Genomic DNA, 13,918 nt, shown 5'->3' on the forward strand with positions numbered 1-13,918 from the left:
ATGCCCCTGGGGAGCAAGCGGGTAATTTGGAGCATTTGTCTCCGTAGGATCTTGGCAGGCTTTGCTTAGGTCACCATGAGCAAGGACTCGGCTTTTTGGGGTGTGCCATCACGCCGTCGGTTTCTATCACTGTGCTCATCTGCTCGCTGGCGGCTCAGGCGGGTAAGCATCTGGCTCTGCATTTCTGCTCAGGTCGTGAGATCCAGTCCTGAGCCTGGCTCCACCCTGGGCTGGAGCCTCCTTAAGGCTCTCTCTCTCTCCCTTAACCTCTGCCCCTCCCTGCTCTAAAAAAACCCATTCCATCCTGGAGGTGACTCCTGGTTGTCCAGGAGGGGAGGGACAGGAAATGCCACGGTCTGTCCTGCAGCATCTGTCTGCCAGCCTCAGTAGCTGGGGTCAGCTTCCCCGCAGGGCTGAGACACAGGGAACGCTAGTGGTGGCCCAGGCATGTGAACTTGGGTGGTTGGGCAGAGGTGCTATTCGACGTAGGTTTCCTGGCCAGCTTCACAGGATGCTGAGCGATGGCTTGGGTTCAGGTAGGAAGAGACTAAGTCTCCTCATGGTTTCCTTATGTTGATCGGGAGCTGGTTTATGCCCTGAATGAAAGGGATCTGTGATCTCCATGAAGGAAGCTTTGGAGAGAATGGAATATAACTGCTCTTCGCAGATGACTGTCCAACTCCTTACTTAGAATGTTTCCTGGTGAGGATGACATTATTGAAGCTCTAACCTGAGGAGGTCATATGCCTCTCCGCTCCCACTCCAGGGAAGCAGTGATGATTATTATCCCTGTGACTTATTCCATAACTAGACGGCTGCATCGCCCACTCTCCTTTCTGTCTGTCCCTCGACACCCACCCCCGTCCCCTGCTCTGGAAACCAGTAGTTCATTCTCTGTATTTATGGGTCTAGTTTTTTGTTCATTTGGTTTTAGATTCAACATATAAGTGAAATCATATGGTTTTTGTCTTTCTCTGCCTTATTTCTCTTAGTGTAATACCTTTAGGTCCATCCATGCTGCAAATGGCAAGATCTCACTCTTTTTTTTATGGCTGAGTAATGGGGGGTGTGTGTGTGTGTGTGTGTGTGTGTGTGTTACATCTTTATCCACTCATCTATAGATGACACTTGGGTTGCTTGCATATCTTAACTATTGTAAATAAGCTACAACAAACATAGGCACCTGTATCTTTTCAAATTAGTGTATTTGTTTTCTTTGGGTAAATACCCGGTAGTGGAATTGCTAGATCATATGGTAGTTCTGCTTTTAATTTTTTCAGGAACCTCCATATTATTTTCCATGGTAGCTGTACCAGTTTATATTCCCACCCACAGTGTGTTAGAATCCCTTGTTCTCCACATCCTCACCAACACTTGTCAGAAAAGCCAGATTCAAAAAGATAACACGTTTAAGGTGACACCTCATTGTGGTTTTCGATTTGGATTTCCCGTAATGTTGACCATTGTTTCGTGAGTCTTCTGGCCATCTGTCTGTCGTCTTTGGAAAAAATTTCTATTCACATTTTCTGCCAGTTTTTTAATCATACTTTTTTTCTTTGATGTTGAGTTGTAAACTCTTTGTGTGTATTTTGGATATTAACCCTTTACTGGATATATCATTTGCAGATATATTCTCCCATTCAAGAGGTTCCCTTTGTGTTTTGTTGTTTCTTTGCTGTGCAAGAGCTTTTTATTTTGGTATAGTTCCCAGAGTTTTTAATTCTGTTTTTTCAAACAGTGCTTATTGTAAGCGATTTTAACTCCTGCAGCTGCTGACTGATGATGCTGACTCCCTGATGTATGTACATGTTTTAAAAGATCCGTGGTGAGCACTACCTGCCCCCTTGCAAATAGGGGCACATCAGACTGATCCTTGCATATAGTACTAATCTTTGTAAATCTAAGCATCTAGCGGTAGTAGTTTAGCTCAGACACTATGAGACAGTTTGAATGGATGGGGTCTAGTTCTTTATAAAGGTATGAAAATGCTTTTTCCATATTGGCGAGGGATATTTATGACTGTTATTTACCATCACAAGGGCTTTTTTATAACTGCAAATCTTATGAACATTTGTCCATATAGTCCTGCCAAAATATTTTTTCAATCTAGAACTTAGTTTACAGCGATAGGCTTATTTCTATCAAAGCGAAAACTTCATGTGTGGGCAAAAATAAAAACTGCATTTCCACACTGGAATTTGGATTCAATCTGGGAGTGGGAAGGAGGCATTGGGGAATGAAAAATTCAAACCATTTGGAAGCCAAGCTGTTGTCTTCTTCGTCACCATGAGCTCTGCGCCCACCTGAGATCCTGAGCCCTCCAGCGTGGCGGAGCTGGTGCTGCAGTGAAGGCAGGACCCTGAAGACATGAGTGATGCTGATGAGCGGTGTATCATGGAGAACAGCACTGCCTCTGAGCACCCAACATCTCTCTCCTGTCTGTCAGCCTGCAGTGCCAGCCCGGCATTTGTTCTGCTCTCGGTGGTGCCTCATAAGGCTCTCCTCAACCATCCCCTTCCTGTGCTGTGATGAAATAGCCACAAGACACACATTCTGTCCTGCTGCTGCTGACTGCCTCTGCCTTGGTGACAGAGAGCAGCCTCCCCAGGGTTTCTAGATTCTTTAATGCCCAGATCACCACTCAAAAGGGAGGAGCGAACGAGTGAACTAGAAGGGATACATGGGCAGTCCGATGCTGGTCCATGTTCTTCCACCAACACTAAGGCAAATCAAGCTTGAGACTAACATGCACATTAGGTTGAGACTAGACTGCTATCAACCCCCTTGCTTCGGCTTTTACCTCATCCCTTGGTATTTCTTTTTTATTTTTTTTATTTTTTTTTTATTTATTTATGATAATCACACACAGAGAGAGAGAGAGAGAGAGAGGCAGAGACACAGGCAGAGGGAGAAGCAGGCTCCACGCACCAGGAGCCCGACGTGGGATTCGATCCCGGGTCTCCAGGATCTCGCCCTGGGCCAAAGGCAGGCGCCAAACTGCTGTGCCACCCAGGGATCCCATCCCTTGGGATTTCTGCCTCTTGCACCTTGTTCTACCTCCATCACCCTGTGCCCTGTGCCCCTCCTCTGGCTGACATCTGCGCCCCTGCCACCTCCATGGAATGTGGGACATGCATCCTGCTTCCACCACCTTGCTCCCCTGCTGCCTGCCCTCTTTCCTGAGCGCTGCTCTTTCTAATCCACAAGCTCTTCAGAGTAATAGCTGCAGCTTTTCCTTGGTCACTCCCATTGGAAACTAGGGATTTTAGGATCTCGTTACTTACCCGCAGGATTTACTGTGTTATCTCTGCCACTCGTGAAGCTAGGGTTTAATTCATGGCCATCATTTTTAAGGACCATATAAAAGAGTCATTGTTTTGGTTATCTCAGCTCTGAAATACCAGGTATATTTTGCTGCTCCACTACTCGGTGCGTGTTTTTTTTGTTGTTGTTGTTGTTCGCTTGTTTGTTTGTTTTTTACAGATGCATGGGTTGCAAGTTTTCACCTTTTGGCACCTTTCTTACATAACATGCTGACCATGCTGGGCAGAGGGGAAACTTGGCTTTATCAAGAATCAAACCAGCCATCCAGCCTGGCACTCATGCTTCCTCCCAGCAGGCAGTTTTACAAGCCAGCTGCCCAGCGTTTTGTCTCTGATTCTCTGGCTGTCCCTTTTTCCTTATTTTAAAGAACACCAGTTTCACAGTACTCATTTTTGCCAAGCTCTTGGTAATACTCTTCCTCACTGTGCCAGAAACACTGATGCTAGGCAGAAAATAGGTGTCCAGGACGCCTGGATGTTACTTTTTGGTTCGGGCCATTTCAGGCAAGATTCTAAAAACAATAGTCCTATGGATTTCAAACCATTGGGTTATTCACCTGAAAGAGAATTTTATATTTTGATGAATTGAACTCTTTACGGAAGGATCTAGAGTGAGAATTGGCTACTCACCAGGATCCTGAATTTACTTGTTTGGTCTGATTGTTCTGCAATGTCTCTCAAATTAGGGTCAGACACCTCCTGCTTCAGAGTCACCTGGGATATTCTTTTAAAGGACCCACCTGGAGCCAGGGTCCCAGGAATCTGAAATGACAGCAGGCTTACCCAGGGGATTCTTGGGCCCATCATATTTCTCCATTAATTCTTCCAGATGGAGCTTTTTTTGTGTTAGCTCTTGCGAGAAATCTGAGGATCATCAAAAAGATAATTGACATTATAGGTATTGCTCTCACTTGAATTAATAAACTTTCTCCCTAGGAGAGGCTAGACTGTGATGGGTCTGCTGGTCAGTTAAACAGCCAATATCTGGGTATTTCACAGATGGGGAACAGTGATTTTGGGTGTTTTTAGTCCTTCCTCACTTTTAATTGACATTTCTCAACGAGACTTTTGTCAAAGGCAAGGACTTTTGTCTTGCAATTTAGATTTCCTGCTTCTAGGTGCCAGGGGCACCTTCCTTGCATAGAAAATTTCATTGACACTGTTGATGATGGCTTGGTCAGTTGAGCATCCAGCTCTTGGTTTCAGCTCAGATCATGGTCTCAGGATCTGGGATCAAGCCTCACGTTGGGCTTTGTGCTCAGCAGGGGTCCCTGGCTCACTCATTCTTTCTTTGCCCCTCCCCCCACTTGTGCAGTCTCTCTCTCTCTCTCTCTAAAATAAAATTAATTAATCAAAAACCCAAAAATGTTTTAGCAAGTGTTCTTAAGTAAATATTTAGATTCCTAGTAGAAGGTTCCTTTTTTTAAAAAAATATCAATACCTTTTTATAACTTGATAAACTTCCTCCTTTTCCTTGAATGTGGTCAACTTATTCCATGCCTTTCCTTGCTCTTGTCTTATAGTAAACTGCGGAACAGCATAGCATCAGGTGCTGCCATTGCTTGCCCATGGCTGTGAATGCTTCTGCTTAGTAAGTCTCCTTGGGCTGCAGCAGTGACTTTCCACAGCTTTCAGTTCTTCCTGGGCAAATCCCTCATCCCTGCAGCAAAGATGCACCTAGGGACACCTGGGTGGCTCAGTCAGTTAAGCGTCCAAATCTTGATTTTGACTCAGGTCATGATCTCAGCGTCCTAAGATTGAGCTTCCCACTGGACATGGAGCTGCTTGAAATTCTCCCTCTGCCCTCCACCCCTACTCACACATACCTACAGACCGGTGGATGCTGAGAGTTGTCACATTCCTATAATTGACTCCTCAGGCATCTATCAGAAGGGACCTTCTTCACTTCTTTTCAGAGGTAACTACCTCTTCCGCCTCTTCATCCTAAAAAGAATGTTTTCCAGCCATATGTTTAGATTTTGTGAGGGGCACCAGGTTGGCTCAGTCAGAAGAGCATATGACTCTTGATCTCGGGGTTGTAAGTCTGAGCCCCATGCTGGGTATAGAGATAACTTAAACAAAACTTTAAAATATGTGTGTACCTCACCACTTTCATATAATGGCTTTTGTTGGCAAAAATGTAAGCAAAAATTGGAACTCAACTATAATGAATAGTATCTGTATATATTTTCAGAAAGATTCTCCATCCTTTATCATAGCATAATATCAAAACATAAAAAAAAATTAAGCAAGTTTTGGGGTGCCTGGGTGGCTCAGTCAGCTAAGCATCTGCCTTGAGCTCAGGTCATGATCCCAGAGTCCTGGGATCAAGTTATGCATCCTGCTCCCTCTTAGTGGGGGAATCTGCTTCTGCCTTTGCCACTCCCCTCCATTTGTGCTCTCTCTGACTCTCTGTCTCTCAGATAAAATCTTTAAAAACATCGTTTTTATACATTTTAAAATTTTGTTTCACGATAACTTCTCTTAAATACAGATAGGAAAAGTCTCTTTTCTCAAAATTTTTACAATCTGGGTGTGTACATTCTTAAAATCTACACATGTATACCCTTGGTGGAAACCTGTCCCATCATGCCCAGAGTTGAATACTTTTTGGAAGAGAGCACTTATATGGTAAGTCAGTCTCAGATTTTAGGACTGCATATGATTTTGCCTGCCAGGAACCTCTGGATTCTGATTATCTCACTTAACTGAAGTTGTAGTCTTTGCATTCTCAGTGGCCATTCCAAAATAGAGAACTTTCTCTGAGTCAAGAATCTAATATGAAGCCCTTAACTTTTTATTAAAGTGTAAGAGTTTAGAGGAGACAGCCTAGTGGTTAGAATTCTGCAAGCTTGGTATAGGGACAGGACCTTCTCTTCAGGAGAACTGACACATGAACAGTCAGAATATTAAGTTTGAAATTCAGGATCTAAGTGCCATTTCCAGTATGCGATTGTGGGAAAGCTTTTTCAGCCTTTGGGTCTGTTTTCTTATCTGTAAAATGGCTATCATATCATTCCTAAGGGTTGGGGTTAAATGGGAGTATTTATAAATAATTCAGCACAATACCTGGTAAAATTATAGAGATAAGCAAATATATTTAAGATGTATTTGGGGGTTCTATTCTTGTTTCTCCATTTTGTAAGTTTCTCCATTATGTAAGTTTTACCAAATTCTTTTGTATCTCAGTTGATTTGCCTTGGAAAGGGTTGTAGAATCATCTTCTGTTTTTACAGAAATCCGGAAACTAGGCAACATCTTCAGATTTAAACATTCACTATATAATTTTATTCATTATAATCCATCAAAAACTTAGAGGTGACAAAGATAGGCTTAAAAAGTACTTAACTGTGTAAATACTTAAAACCTGGCTAGGACAAGAGGTGGGTATTAGTTTAGTTAATGACTTGTTCTGCCTTTGAAGTATAAACACAATGCAAATAATTATGTATTCTTAATAAGAGAAGAAATCCACACATGAACTAAAGTCTACTGTAGATGGATGAGATCATATCTGTGGAGTGCTTAAATCACCTGAATTTCAAGCTACACATGCCATCTCTGGCCATCCTGATGCTCTCTCATGGAGGATTGGTCTTATCCAATGCTACTCAGATATGCCAACTGGAATTTCTTATGGAGGAGAAATTAGGTTTCTGTGCCAGAAGACTTGGGAAGCCTTCTCATCTATGGTCTTTGAGTTAGGATTATATCAAGCCATCATAGGGTAATGGTTATCAATCTTTTTTTTAGGTGGTGTGGTGAAATGGAACAAATGGTGCATATAGAAGCCAGGCCCCTGGGGACTGAGTCCATCTTTGCCTGTTAGCACATGGAGTGCTCCTGGAGAAATAGACTCTCATTGTGTACACAGTTTGAAATCTAGAGCCATGAGATTAAACACCAGCCATATTTTATTCATGGACTGGACTATCTCAGGCAGCATAAATAGAGCATGAAGGGAGCAATTGAGATACTGTCCTCATTAATAAAATTCGGAAGGTTTGAGGCTTCTGAATAGAGATGTCCTATTGTCAAGGGGCTTGTCAAGGACCTCGACTTTGCCCCAAGTTTTGCTTCTGTCTTGTGGTTCTCCTGTTTGATTACCCTTATTACCATCCCACTGGCCATACTGAGGCACCTTGCTTTAATGTTTTGGCTCACTTGTAGACCAAAATTCTTTCCTGAAATTACGTAATCCAACCCAAAAAAATGCCAGAGCTTCAAAAATATTTTTTGTTAGACACTAAGGGATAACACAAGAAAAATTAAAATGGAAGTTCAAATATATTCCAACATTCTAGCTTAAAGTTTTTTATTCTTGTGCAGTTGATGTGCTTACTCTTCCTGTCTCTATTTACACGGAAGCCCAGAAGAAAGAAACACCTGACCAAGTTCCTTATTTCTTACCTTCAGTTCTGTCATTGGTTGGATGCTTCTGGAACATCTGCCCAAGAACATCCCACTGGCTACGCTGGCTCTTAATAATGTAGATCAAAGAATGTGAGATTCACTTCTCCCAGCAACCTCAGCTCTGCCTACTTAGTTTTGGCCTCTGTTCTCACAGTCACTGCTGCTCCCCAGATGACTGACACTAGAAATGACCTCACCTTGCAGGTTAGGCTCTGCAGCCTACCCATTTCAGTAGGGCTGAGTCCATGTAAATCCATCAGCACATAAGTATGATACAGTGTCAATCACATGCATCCAGCTGCTCAGTCCTGGGACTGGAATGGGAAGTGTAGATAGAAAAATTAGTAAACGGGATTTGCTCTCTACTTTCTCCTTCCTTTGCTTACTCCCATACTGATTGATGACACTTGCAAGCGCTTGACCTTCTTCTTTGAGGAGTTGGGTGAAAAAGCAAAGGAATGTCAGGACAGAGGTTCTATGAAGCTCATAACTTAAAAATGCTACTTCAACTAATGGAATTTTAAACAGAAGGGAAGAAGACATGATAAAATGGAAAGAAGAACTCCCCCCATCTTGTTCATTCATTAAACAAAAATTTGAGTTGTTTTTATGTGCCAGGAACTTCTTATTTACATAAATCTTTTTAAAGCCCACCTCCAACCTGGGCTGGGCTTTTTCCTAATCACAACATTGCTGAGAGGGCTCTGTGTCCTACAGGGCATGTAACTCAGACCCCTCAACTTAGCATTGAAAATTCTATTTTGCACTGTTTTATAAAGTCTCCTGTACAGGAAATGTCTCTTCAGGTAGGTTAAAAATTCCTTAAAGGACAGAAACCATAACCTTATTTTTCTTTTGTCCCCACACAGCAGCTAGTGCAGTACTGACTGTGTATTGCTGTGCTCTCTAAATCCTGGCTGACTTCTTAATGGACTTGGGAAAGGAAAGTGAGGTTAATTGGGCTAATTATGGAGACTGGGTCTCCAGGAATACTCCTATTATGAAGAAGAATATGTGTCACCTTCTCAGATTCCCACTCTTTTCTCAGTTAAGCCTGCCTCTGCTGACATCTGTGGGGATACCCATACAGTCACAGAGACCTCCACTCTCCCATCATTATTCTGTTGGCCCAAATGGGAGGCTCTAGTAAACAATTTGCCAAGCATAACTACAATCTCTATGGTCCTTCTGATATTTGGTATGACTATTCTTCTTGAAACCCAGCCTTTTGTACTCTTTCCCATCCTGTAGAAACGCCAGCCATCTTCTCCTCCATCTACATCCAACTAATTGCCAGGTCTTACCTCTCCTACCTTCTCAAGATTTTTCAAATTCATTCTCTTATCTCCACCTTTAGCACCATTTCTTTAATTCATGCTATTGTCACCTCATAACCAGTACATGGCAACAACCTGCTAGTTTGTTTCTCTGCTTTGATCTAACTTCCTTCAGAGTGGGCCTGCCATGATCTTTCGAAGATGCAAATTTTATTAGATTAATTCCTGCATAACTTCCTTTAGTGACATTCTATTGCTCTGAAGATAAAGTCAAAACTCCTTGACAAGGGGACTCAAGACTCTCTCTGTCTGATGCCTACTTTTTCCTCAGCCTTGCTTCTCAACTCCCTTTGCTTGCTTCCCTTCTGCTCTCTTCACCATCTCCCTCCTCTGTCTCCCCTCCCCATCCTTCTACCCAGCGAGGTTCAGTTCTGTGTGCTTTCTCACTTTCTTATTCACCCTGGGCCTTTTGAAATATATTTTGGAGGGGATCCCTGGGTGGCTCAGCAGTTTAGTGCCTGCCTTTGGCTCAGGGCACGATCCTGGAGTCCTGGGATCGAGTCCCGCTTCGGGCTCCCGGCATAGAGCCTGTTTCTCCCTCCTCCTGTGTCTCTGCCTCTTTTTTTCTCTCTATCATAAATAAATAAATAAATATTTTTTTAAAAAAGAAATATATTTTGGAAATTGCCTGTTTGCTTTCCTGACACTCTACTTGACCATCCAACCTTAAAGGGTGGGGAATTTGCCTTATCCTTATGCACAGTAAGAATTTCAAAAATACTAGATCTATATAAATGAACATATAAGTTATTTATTGATGTTTTTATTCCACTGCTCTTTGATGGATAATATCTGATATTTGTTTCTATGTATCAGACCCTATCTTAAGGTCTTTAAACATAAAAACCGTCTACTCTGAGAAATAGATGATATCGTATCTCTATTTTACAGATAAGGAAACTGAGACAGAGGACACTAAGTTACCTGCTTATCCTCATTCAACTAATAACCCATTCAACTCATTCAACCTCATTGAACAGATATAGGACCTCAGGCAGTCCTATGCTAGAGTATTCACACTTAATATACCCTCTATTGCTTTTAATTCAAAGTTACTGATACACAGAGTCCTGGCTGTGTGAGAACCAGATAGATTAATGAAGTGGAAGGAGACCCATTTCAATGAGAGAAAAGGGGCCTTTTGAATCATAAGAGGGTTGAAGAAGGGCCCAGCCAGGCAGGTGAGTGCTCAGTACAATTTATTTGCATTCACAGTCACCATCACCACATACTCTCAGATATTCTAGAACACAGAGTCCACTCAGAAAGACTTGAGTTGAGTACTTGTTGTTCTTTGTACTGGGGATACCAAAAGTAGAATGACACAGATTTTTCAAGATACCCACAATCTAGTGAGACAGACTGCACTGCATGAAGAATTAGATAACCAGAACAGAGTGTGGGAAACAGTGTAGTAGAAAGATGACAGCCCCCCCCCACCCCCTGCTTGTAACTGACTCCCGTTTTCTTCCCCCAAAAGCTTCGCTAATACAAGCTAGCACAGTGCTGAGTGCATATTGCAAGGTGCTAGGTGGAAAAATGCTATGTGAATGTGATAACAAGAGTAGCAGATTCCCACCATCTTGCTTTTGGTAAACCTCAGAAAAAGGCAGTGAGGAAAATGTTACATAGATTTACGAAACATGTAGAGTCCACAGGCCTTCCCTTCTATTACTTTCACCTAGTTCTGGGCTTTCTCAGGGCCCTGGAATCTCAAGGTTTTCTGTAGGACATTTGGGAATGTAGTGCTTCTCTAGGCAGAGGACGGGGCCGGGGAGAGAGATGAAGAGCTATTTCAGAACAGATGTCAACAGAGCCCTTCTCTCTGTGCTGAGAATCTGTAAACATGTGGCATGCCTGCCAGGCAGAGTGACTGAGGCACAGGCTCCAGAGCCCAGAGACAATGAGCTGACCTCCTGGGGGACTCTCACGCTGCAAGCAAATTAGCTTTGATGGACAAGTGGCCTTTGCTCATTCTTGAAGAACATGGAGGTGGGTGGGAGCTCAGGCTGGTGTGAAGTTTAATTAAGGATGGCAGCTGGTGTAGTGGGTCAGCTGGCTCTGTGTGTGCTCTGTACTCCATTTATGTCACAAGTTACTACTTGTGTTTTGTTTCTTTCCAGATACTCCTGTTGCCCTGTCTTCTCCCTTGCCACTGCTACATGTCCTTCTGTGTGCTGTTCCACTGGTGGACCTCACCCCTAAGCACAGGCTCTAGGCAGGGACTGCACTCTAGAGGTGGAAAAATTCAGCTGCAAGGAGACTGTGTAGAATAGTACAGGTCTAGTGCTCTCCTTCGTGATGCTTTCTCCCTGTGCCCACTATCTCCCACTCAGATGTGCCCATTTGCACCAGTAATTAAGTCATGACCACCATGGGACTTTTAGTATCTGGAGGGAAAAGAATAATATAACTGGAGCATATCTAGTGTCTGTATTATGGGTAGGTCCTACATCAGGATGGATGATGGCAGTGCTGGCGGAGGAGCGTTCCTGTCTCCTGTCCAAGTAAACCAAACATGGGGAAAAAAGAAAAGTGATGTAGAATCACACAGTCTCATGCCAGGACAGGATCTCTAGCACTTAGGCCTGTGAATACTTATGTCTAAAGGAGAATGGACTAAGCAGGGATCTTGTAAAAGTGGGTGTGGATGTTGAAATCACTCAGTTGATTAGCAAAAAGTACCCTTTAGAGTACCAACTCTAATTGTAGACATTCCTGAATGGAAAATCTCCAAATCACTTGCTTTAATAAAGTGGAAGAGGAAGAAACACTCAAACCCTGACTCTTGCTTCCTATTCTGTTGACATGAGATCCAGGTAGACTAAAAAGTGGTGGGAAAGAACCTCTGTAAAAGTTTCTGCAATGGCATCGTTTTTGGGGAAACAGAGTTAGAAGACATATGTTTATGGCATAAGGCCTTTAGGGAAATGTATTATCATATTGTGTGCTACTTATAATGATGCCATGTGTACTCTAGAAACATTTTCTGGATGTGACACTCTGCCCTGCATTAACATCTGTTTGCTCACTCACATCCCATATAAATGAGGTAATTACCTACAGCAAGAACAGACTTTGAAAACAAAGCAAGAAATATATATATAAAAAAAACTGTTGTCTCTTGATTATAGTTTCTCCTGTAGTCATTTTCATAAAAAGAACTGGGCAATTGTGTGTCATACTAGAATTCTAGGAAGACTTTTTTTGGGGATTTCGGACTATGGTCACCCTGAGTAGAAACATACGTAGTAGAAGAGTCCTCAAAATTGAAGTGGCCTATAGGCTTACCCTTTCTTGGCTTGAGGATCTGAAAACTTTAATAAAGGGAAATAGTAGGTCCAGCAAGTAGAACATCATTTTATTTGAGGGCATTGAGGTTAGGGGAGAATGAAGAATGTAAAAAACACTTGAAAATTAAAGGAACTGAAAGATTACCAATTTATTATCTTAGCAATGAAAATGTTGAAGTCAGTGATTATCTGTGCCTTAGCAGGCTTGCTTTAGCTTTTATTTTTTAAAAATATTTTATTTATTGAGAGGCAGAGAGGTAGAGAGCACAAGTGGGGAGAGAAGCAGAGGGAAATAGAGAAGTAGATTCCCTGCTAGGCAGGGAGGCCGATGCGGGGCTCAATCCCAGGACCCTGGGATCATGACGTGAGGTGAAGGGAGATGCTTAACTGAATAAGCCACCCCATATCCCTTTCTTTAGCTTTTTAAATTGGAGCTCTATGGAAACAGCTTTACCTGTCTCAGAGTATCAGACATAGCTGTTGGTGACTTCTGGATCTCATTCCTCATTCCTGTTATTCTCCTGGTATCTGTGTGCTCCAGTATCCTGTAGGAAACAGAGGCTTAGTATGCAAGGGAAACTATTCCCAAGGGAAATAGTGTGTCATGAAACTAGACTATAATGTCCTATGGAGCAATGATGTTGTGTGTCACTATCAAACACTGTGTTTTATATAAACGTAATACTTAAATATTTGCAGGTTGAAAATATTCTAGTTGTGAAAAATATCTTTATTATTTCCATCAGTGGCAGGAACGGTATAAGTTGAGTGGGACTTTGGAGACTGTCTGCCTGGATTTGAATCCAACTCTGACAAATAGAAGCCATGACCTTAGGCAGATGGCCTAACTTCTCTATGCCTTAGTTTTGCTGGCTGTAAACTGGAATGTTAATAATTCCTATCTTACAGGGTGGCCGTGAGGTTTAAGGGAGTTAATATGGTCGAAGCACTTAGAACAGTGCTTGGCACAGAGAATGTACTCAGTGAGCAGTAGCTATTACTGGCCAGTATGGAGCAAAGGCTGTCTTTAACTGTTGTTGAGAAATGTGCCAGAACGACCATGAATATGATGTCACCTGAGCACATAGTAGAGTGATTGTCCTAGGGGTCATCAATTCCTATAGTTCTGGACATTCCTTTGTTAAGATCTATCTTTGTGTAGCTCTAAATTCTCTCTGTCACCCCTTTTTATGCTGCAGTATCCAGGTTTTTCTTAACAAGTAAATAGACGCCCTGTCATGGTCACTATTGTCCAGAGCTGCATTGTGGTCTGTCCGTTGCCCTCTTACAAATTATTGTGGATGAGGTCCCAGTGTCTTTCTTCCTTTGGTGCTGCTTAGGCATTAGTGTGGATCAGTGTACCTTTCCCTTCTTCAACACGGCTGTTTGTGTGCACTTCCCCTCTATATACCACAAGCCACACTTAGGTTGCTCCTGACACCTTGGTCACTGTGTCCTTGCAAATTAGGGATTTTCTTCTTTGCATCCTTTAGAATCCAGCTTGAAACCCATCCTACCTTGAATAAGGAGAAATCTACCTTCTACATTCCTG

General features: G+C 42.6%; 1 protein-coding gene across 4 annotated transcripts in view; it reads left to right on the top strand.

Annotated features, from left to right (window-relative positions):
* The window catches only part of RYR3 (ryanodine receptor 3), a 508,658-nt gene that overhangs the window by 180,931 nt on the left and 313,809 nt on the right, over window positions 1-13,918 (top strand). The window lies entirely within an intron of this gene.

Source organism: Vulpes lagopus, chromosome 2 (assembly GCF_018345385.1).
Source record: "Vulpes lagopus strain Blue_001 chromosome 2, ASM1834538v1, whole genome shotgun sequence".
NCBI classification, from domain to species: domain Eukaryota; kingdom Metazoa; phylum Chordata; class Mammalia; order Carnivora; family Canidae; genus Vulpes; species Vulpes lagopus.